The sequence below is a fragment of the Aegilops tauschii genome, chromosome 2 (assembly GCF_002575655.3).
Source record: "Aegilops tauschii subsp. strangulata cultivar AL8/78 chromosome 2, Aet v6.0, whole genome shotgun sequence".
Taxonomy (NCBI): Eukaryota; Viridiplantae; Streptophyta; class Magnoliopsida; order Poales; family Poaceae; genus Aegilops; species Aegilops tauschii.
The window spans coordinates 463,138,881-463,146,423 of NC_053036.3; positions in this window are offsets into that span (position 1 = coordinate 463,138,881).

Here is a 7,543-nt window from a genome sequence, read left to right on the forward strand (position 1 = left end):
GGTATGCGAGTAGCACGCGCTAGTTTACCCAGGTTCGGGGCTCTCCGGAGAGATAATACCCCTACTCCTGTATGTCTGTGTATCTGTAGTATATCTGGTACAGAGTTGCTCCTGGAGCTGTATCTGAGATCAGTGCCAAGTGCCTCTGATCTGGTATATGCATGCGTATGGGGCATGCTAGTGCCGGCCATGCTCATGGCCGTGAGCATATGGGTGCTCACGTGTGAGTGTGTGTGAGAGTGAGTCCATCCCCTTGGATGGATGGATGGATGGCTATATATAGTGTGGAGCTAGCTTACTATCTCTAAGCTATGTGGTGGTATGGGAGCAAGGCATGGTGCATGTCATGCTTGTCCCCTGGGTCACTTCATAAATAGTGCCAGGGGACAAGTGACACTATACATGATGGCGTCGAGGTACAGCCGTCTCGTCCGCGGTATGGCCGCCACGTCGGGGTCTTGTCGATGTCGGGTCGGGCTGCAGTCGGCAGCCGGCTGGTCGGCGCAGTCGGCAACCGGCAGCCGGCCGGGCAGAGCAGTCGGACGGGGAGCCGGCAGGAGCAGCCGGGCAGTCGGACTGAGGGGCTTTGCCAGCCCCGATGTCTTGAAATATTGTCTTGCCGTCTTCGGGATACCCGTGGCCAATTACTCTGACAGTAGCCCCCAAGCCTCCGGGCAACTTGGCAAAGTTGGGCGGAGGTTTTTTGGCGGGTGTTCATGGAAATGATCATGCAAAAGACAAAGTTAGTCCACGTAGATATATCAAATGATTGCTTTTAGCGTTGCAAGTTTTATGCAGAGGGTGCCGACTCGGTTTCGTCCGAGCCCCCTTCAATCTTTTTCATGTTCCCTCCACTCTTTGGCTTGCTCTCGCTTGCCGGACAGCCGCTCTGCGGTCTGTGGCTGAGAGTGGGCCGCGGAGTGGAGTGTACAATACTCAGACTTTGGGAGCGAATTTAACCGAGCAGATACTCATAAAGAAAACGGCCGGGTCGCCCGAACCGTTTTTCTTCCCGGACGTTTTTCACGTGGGTGGCCTCCAGCGTTCGCTCTTGCTAGCCGGACAGCCGCTCCGCGGTCTGTGACTAAGAGTGGGCCTTTGGTACCGCGCACGCTACTAAGCCGTCTGCGGGAACAAACGTCTCAGGCCAAGCGGCCAGCCCCCGGGCCAACTCTGGCTGGCGCAGGGGCGAACAATGCTGCAACTGTAATGAAATGCAGAGATAGCCCCCGAGCATCGCTCGTGGTTATCCGTGCTCTTGCGGTGAAAAAATATGCGGGTGCGGAGCTCACATTGGTTTTCATGTAGCCGAGGCGGAGTTTGCCGAAGACAGCCGGCGCGGCTCGGCGCTCGCGGAGCGCACCGGCGCACCCGCTGGGTGTTGCCTTCCAGCCCCCGGGCGCTCGAGGAGGGGTCCCGGCCGGTCAGGCTCGACTGGCCAGGCGGCGAGGCGTCTTACAGCGCCCTTTTTCTTCTTCTGCCGGCTGCTGGCAGCCGGACGAAACTCTTCTCTTGTCCGCGATCTTCCATGGGGGCGCGCCAGCGCACCCACTGGGTGTAGCCCCCGAGATTCGGGCCGACTGCTGAGCAGTCGGGCCGGATCTTCCGGCAACTACTTTGTCTTCTTCCTCGCGGGGCCGCGTCAGCGCACCCGCTGGGTGTAGCCCCCGAGATTCGGGCCGACTGCTGAGCAGTCGGGCCGGATCTCCCGGCAACTACTTTGTCTTCTTCTTCACGGGGGCGCGTCAGCGCACCCGCTAGGTGTAGCCCCCGAGATTCGGGCCGACTGCTGAGCAGTCGGGCCGGATCTCCCGGCAACTACTTTGTCTTCTTCTTCACGGGGGCGCGTCAGCGCACCCGCTGGGTGTAGCCCCCGAGACTCGGGCCGACTGCTGAGCAGTCGGGCCGGATCTCCCGGCGACTACTTTGTCTTCTTCCCTTTTTCTCGTCAGCCGGCTGTGCGCAGCCGTACCGGCTCATCGGTCGGCCAGGCCGCGAGGCGGGCAGACGAGCCAGCCGGCCGAGCGGCAACGTGGGATTTTGACCAGAGCAGTCAGCTGGATTGCAGCCTCCAGAATCGGATCCTCCCCCTCTCTTTTTTTTTCTTTTTCTGTGACTCCTCGTGAGCAGCCGGACCCAGCCCGCCCCTTTTTTTTCTTTTGACCAGCCGGCTGGGCACCCAGCCCTTCTTTACTTCTTTTATCCGGCTTTGACTTTTCTTTTATCTTCAGTCCCAGCCCGCCCTCTTCTCTTTTATCTTCTTCACACTGGCTGAACAGTCGGCAAGAGCGAGCGGGGAGGCGGCAGCCGGCCAGGCCGGCCGGGTGGTGGGTGAAGCCGGGTGGCGGGCGGAGCCGGCCATCCGGGTGGCGGGAGCCGGCTGTGCAGGCGCGGACGGGGAGTCGGCGGCCGGGTGGCGGGACTTGGGCGACTTGGCGCGGTGCGGACGGCGGCTGGCGCGCCTGAAGCAGTGAGTGCACGGGAGGCGGCCGACCCGCTGCCTGGAGGCGGAGCAGCCGGCCAGGCGCAGGTGGCGCGGTGGAGTGGCCTTGCGTGACGAGGCCAGAAGCGGGCGTGCAGCGTGAGGAGGACCTGGCGCTCGGGGCGGGAAGCCGGAGTCGGGCGCAGATGCGGGCGCGAGGAGGCCGGGCTCGGGGCTGGCTAGGCGAGAAGGCGGAGCCGGCGCGGAGATCCCAAGGAGGAGGCGCGTCGGGACGGCCGCACGGTGGAGAGGCGCGGTAGGGTGCTCGGGGCCACGGCGACAGGGGCCCGCGAGCACGCGGCCATGGAGGCGGGCGGGCGCCGGCGTCGGCGTGACGGAGCCAGGCGCGGCGCCCTTGCGCGTGTGCAGGAGGCGCTACGGTTGGGCAGAGCAGCGCTGCCCCGGGCGGAGGAAGGAGGTGACGACAGTGGCGCGATGAGGAGCAGCACCAACAGGGGGTGCGCATGAGGCTGCGCTGGGGTCGTCAGACGCCGCGGACGAAGCTGGAACGAGGCGCGTAGCAGCACGCGGACGCTGGGGGGACGGAGCCACAGCCGGCACGTGGGGCGAGCGAGGCGGCCGTAGCGGAAGGCGGAGCAGGCAGGCGGGGAGGACCCGGCGCGGCGACGAGGAGCCGGAGCAGACGGCATGGCGGGGCGGAGTTGGCGGGTGCGAACCACCCGGCCGCGGGCGATGGAGGCGGCTCGGCGAAGCGCAGCCAGCTAGGCGAGGCAGAGCCGGTGCGAGTGCGGGCGAGAGGCGGCCAGGCGCAGCAGGCGGGCGCGGGAGTCGGCCCGGGTGCGCGGACGTGACGGATAGCCGGCAGAAGCATGTGCACGCGCACAGCCGGCCGGGGATGCGCGTGACGCAGCCGGACCCGGAGCACGGAGCGGGACCCGGTGGAGGAGTCGGCGGGCACCGCAACGGTCGGCAAGCGCGGGAGGCGGCCGGGCGAGGCGACGCGCGGGGCGGCCCGAGCCGCAAGCCGGGTGAGGAGGGAGACCGGCGGAGCAGTCGCCGGGGCGGCAGCCGGCGCGGCGCGAGGTGGAGCGGGCGGCCGAGGTGGCAGCCGGCTCGGCGCGAGGCGGGGAGGAGGCCAGGCGTGTCGGGGCGGACGAGTCGAGCGCGACCGAGTCGAGGTGGAGGCTGGAGGAGTAGGCCGGGCGTCGCGAGGCGGCGCAGCAGCGGAAGGCCGGACGTCGCGGGGGGAAGAGGACGCAGGCGCCAGGACAATGACACGAGCCCGAGGCGGAGCCGGCGCAGGACGCGCGACCCGGTCGGCGGCTCCGGAGCCTGGCAGAGTAGCGCGGGAGGCGGGGGAGCAGGGCCGGCGCTGGTGTGGGGGCGGGCGAAGCAGCAGGCAGGTGCAGCGGAGCCGGAGCAGCGAGCACGCGCGGCGGTATGAGTAGCGCGGGGAGCGTGACGACGACCGCGCAAGGTGGAGCGCTGCCCGCGGCAGCGGCACGGGGCTGGGCGTCGGGCCGAGCCAGGCCATTGTCCGGCCACTGTCTGACTGATGCACGGTCATTATCCGACCAATATATGGGCAGTATCCAACTTGTATCTGGCTAGCGAATGGATAGTACATGGCTAGCATATGAGAGTATGACCATAGCCTGGGAAGCGTATAGGATGTGTCTGTGCTGAGTATGACCATTGCACGACTTGCATCTAGCTAGCTAGCGTAGATGATATATGGAGGAGCGAACGCGCGCTTCGGCCGGAGCAAGGCACAACGCGGAGGGGAGCAGACGCGAGCGACGCGGCATGGCGCGCGCACGGATGTGGCCGACCGAAGCGAGGCACCGCACGTGCGGCGCGTGCGCGGACGGACGATCGGTGTTGCAACGGTGATGATGACGAAGGCGGCGAGGCCGACGACGAGGACGCGCCGTCCCTCGCGGCCGCTCCGGGGGCGGGTCGAAGTCGAGCCCCCGAGCGCTACCGGAGAGACGGCGCGACGCCGCGGCGGTGATGGCGAAGATGGTCCCGCCCAGACTGCGAAACCAGCAGCAGCGTGGTAGCATAGTAGTAGTACCACACCACGGTGGGTGCCAACTGTCGTGGTATTCTCACGGGGGGGGGGTGTGAGGCGACAGATGCCACAAGGGCTTAGTGTGAGGGTAAGACTGCTGCTGATAGGCCCGGGAGCGGGTATGCGAGTAGCACGCGCTAGTTTACCCAGGTTCGGGGCTCTCCGGAGAGATAATACCCCTACTCCTGTATGTCTGTGTATCTGTAGTATATCTGGTACAGAGTTGCTCCTGGAGTTGTATCTGAGATCAGTGCCAAGTGCCTCTGATCTGGTATATGCATGCGTATGGGGCATGCTAGTGGCCGGCCATGCTCATGGCCGTGAGCATATGGGTGCTCACGTGTGAGTGTGTGTGAGAGTGAGTCCATCCCCTTGGATGGATGGATGGATGGCTATATATAGTGTGGAGCTAGCTTACTATCTCTAAGCTATGTGGTGGTATGGGAGCAAGGCATGGTGCATGTCATGCTTGTCCCCTGGGTCACTTCATAAATAGTGCCAGGGGACAAGTGACACTATACATGATGGCGTCGAGGTACAGCCGTCTCGTCCGCGGTATGGCCGCCACGTCGGGGTCTTGTCGATGTCGGGTCGGGCTGCAGTCGGCAGCCGGCTGGTCGGCGCAGTCGGCAGCCGGCCGGGCAGAGCAGTCGGACGGGGAGCCGGCAGGAGCAGCCGGGCAGTCGGACTGAGGGGCTTTGCCAGCCCCGATGTCTTGAAATATTGTCTTGCCGTCTTCGGGATACCCGTGGCCAATTACTCCGACACAACCGAAAGCCTAAGCTTGGGGATGCCCCGGAAGGCAACCCCTCTTTCGTCTTTGTCTATCGGTAACATTACTTGGAGCTATATTTTTATTCACCACATGATATGTGTTTTGCTTGGAGCGTCTTGTATGATTTGAGTCTTTGCTTTTTAGATTACCACAATCATCCTTGCTGTACACACCTTTTGAGAGAGACACACATGATTCGGAATTTCTTAGAATACTCTATGTGCTTCACTTATATCTTTTGAGCTATATAGTTTTTGCTCTAGTGCTTCAGTTATATCTTTTAGAGCACGGCGGTGGTTTTATTTTATAGAAATTATTGATCTCTCATGCTTCACTTATATTATTTTGAGAGTCTTAAACAACATGGTAATTTGCTTTAATTATGAAATTAGTCCTAATATGATAGGCATCCAAGATGGATATAATAAAAAAACTTCCATATAAGTGCATTGAACACTAGGAGAAGTTTGATACTTGATGATTGTTTTGAGATATGGAGATAGTGATATTAAAGTTGTGCTAGTTCAGTAATTGTGAAATTGAGAAATACTTGTGTTGAAGTTTGCAAGTCCCGTAGCATGCACGTATGGTAAACGTTGTGTAACAAATTTGAAACATGAGGTGTTCTTTGATTGTCATCCTTATGAGTGGCGGTCGGGGACGAGCGATGGTCTTTTCCTACCAATCTATCCACCTAGGAGCATGCGCGTAGTGCTTGGTTTTTGATGACTTGTAGATTTTTCAATAAGTATGTGAGTTCTTTATGACTAATGTTGAGTCCATGGATTATACGCACTCTCAACCTTCCATCATTTCTAGCCTCTTCGGTACCGTGCATTGCCCTTTCTCACCTTGAGAGTTGGTGCAAACTTCGCCGGTGCATCCAAACCCCGTGATATGATACGCACTATCACACATAAACCTCCTTATATCTTCCTCAAAACAGCCACCATACCTACCTATTATGGCATTTCCATAGCCATTCCGAGATATATTGCCATGCAACTTCCACCGTTCCGTTTATTATGACACGCTTCATCATTGTCATATTGCCTTGCATGATCATGTAGTTGACATCGTATTTGTGGCAAAGCCACCATGCATATTATTTCATACATGTCACTCTTGATTCATTGCCCATCCCGGTACACCGCCGGAGGCATTCATACAGAGTCATATTTTGTTCTAGTATCGAGTTGTAATCATTGAGTTGTAAATAAATAGAAGTGTGATGATCATCATTAAAGAGAATTGTCCAAAAAAAGAGTGAAAGGCCAAATAAAAAAAGGGAGGCCCAAAAAAAAAGAAAAAAGAAGAAGAAATAAAAAGGGACAATGCTACTATCCTTTTTCCACACTTGTGCTTCAAAGTAGCACCATGATCTTTATGATAGAGAGTCTCTTGTTTTGTCACTTTCATATACTAGTGGGAATTTTTCACTATAGAACTTGGCTTGTATATTCCAACAATGGGCTTCCTCAAATGCCCTAGGTCTTCGTGAGCAAGCAAGTTGGATGCACACCCACTTAGTTTATTTTGTTGAGCTTTCATACATTTATAGGTCTAGTGCATCCGGTGCATGGCAATCGCTACTCCTTGCATTGACATCAATTGATGGGCATCTCCCTAGCCCGTTGATTAGCCGCGTCAATGTGAGACTTTATTTTTTTGTCTTCTCCACACAACCCCCATCATTATATTCTATTCCACCCATAGTGCTATATCCATGGCTCACGCTCATGTATTGCGTGAAAGTTGAAAAAGTTTGAGATTACTAAAGTATGAAACAATTGCTTGGCTTGTCATCGGGGTTGTGCAAGATGAGAGCATCTTGTGTGACAAAAATGAAGCATGGCCAAACTATATGATTTTGTAGGGATGAGCTTCTTTGGCTATGTTATTTTGAGAAGACATAATTGCTTGATTAGTATGCTTGAAGTATTATTATTTTTATGTCAATATTAAACTTTATCTTGAATCTTTCGGATCTGAAAATTCATGCCACAATAAAGAAAATTACATTGAGAAATATGCTAGGTAGCATTCCACATCAAAAATTCTGTTTTTATCATTTACCTACTCGAGGACGAGCAGGAATTAAGATTGGGGATGCTTGATACATCTCCAACGTATCTATAATTTTTGATTGTTCCATGCTATTATATATTCTGTTTTGGATGTTTAATGGGATTTATTATACACTTTTATATCATTTTTGGGACTAACCTACTAACCGGAGGCCCAGCCCAAA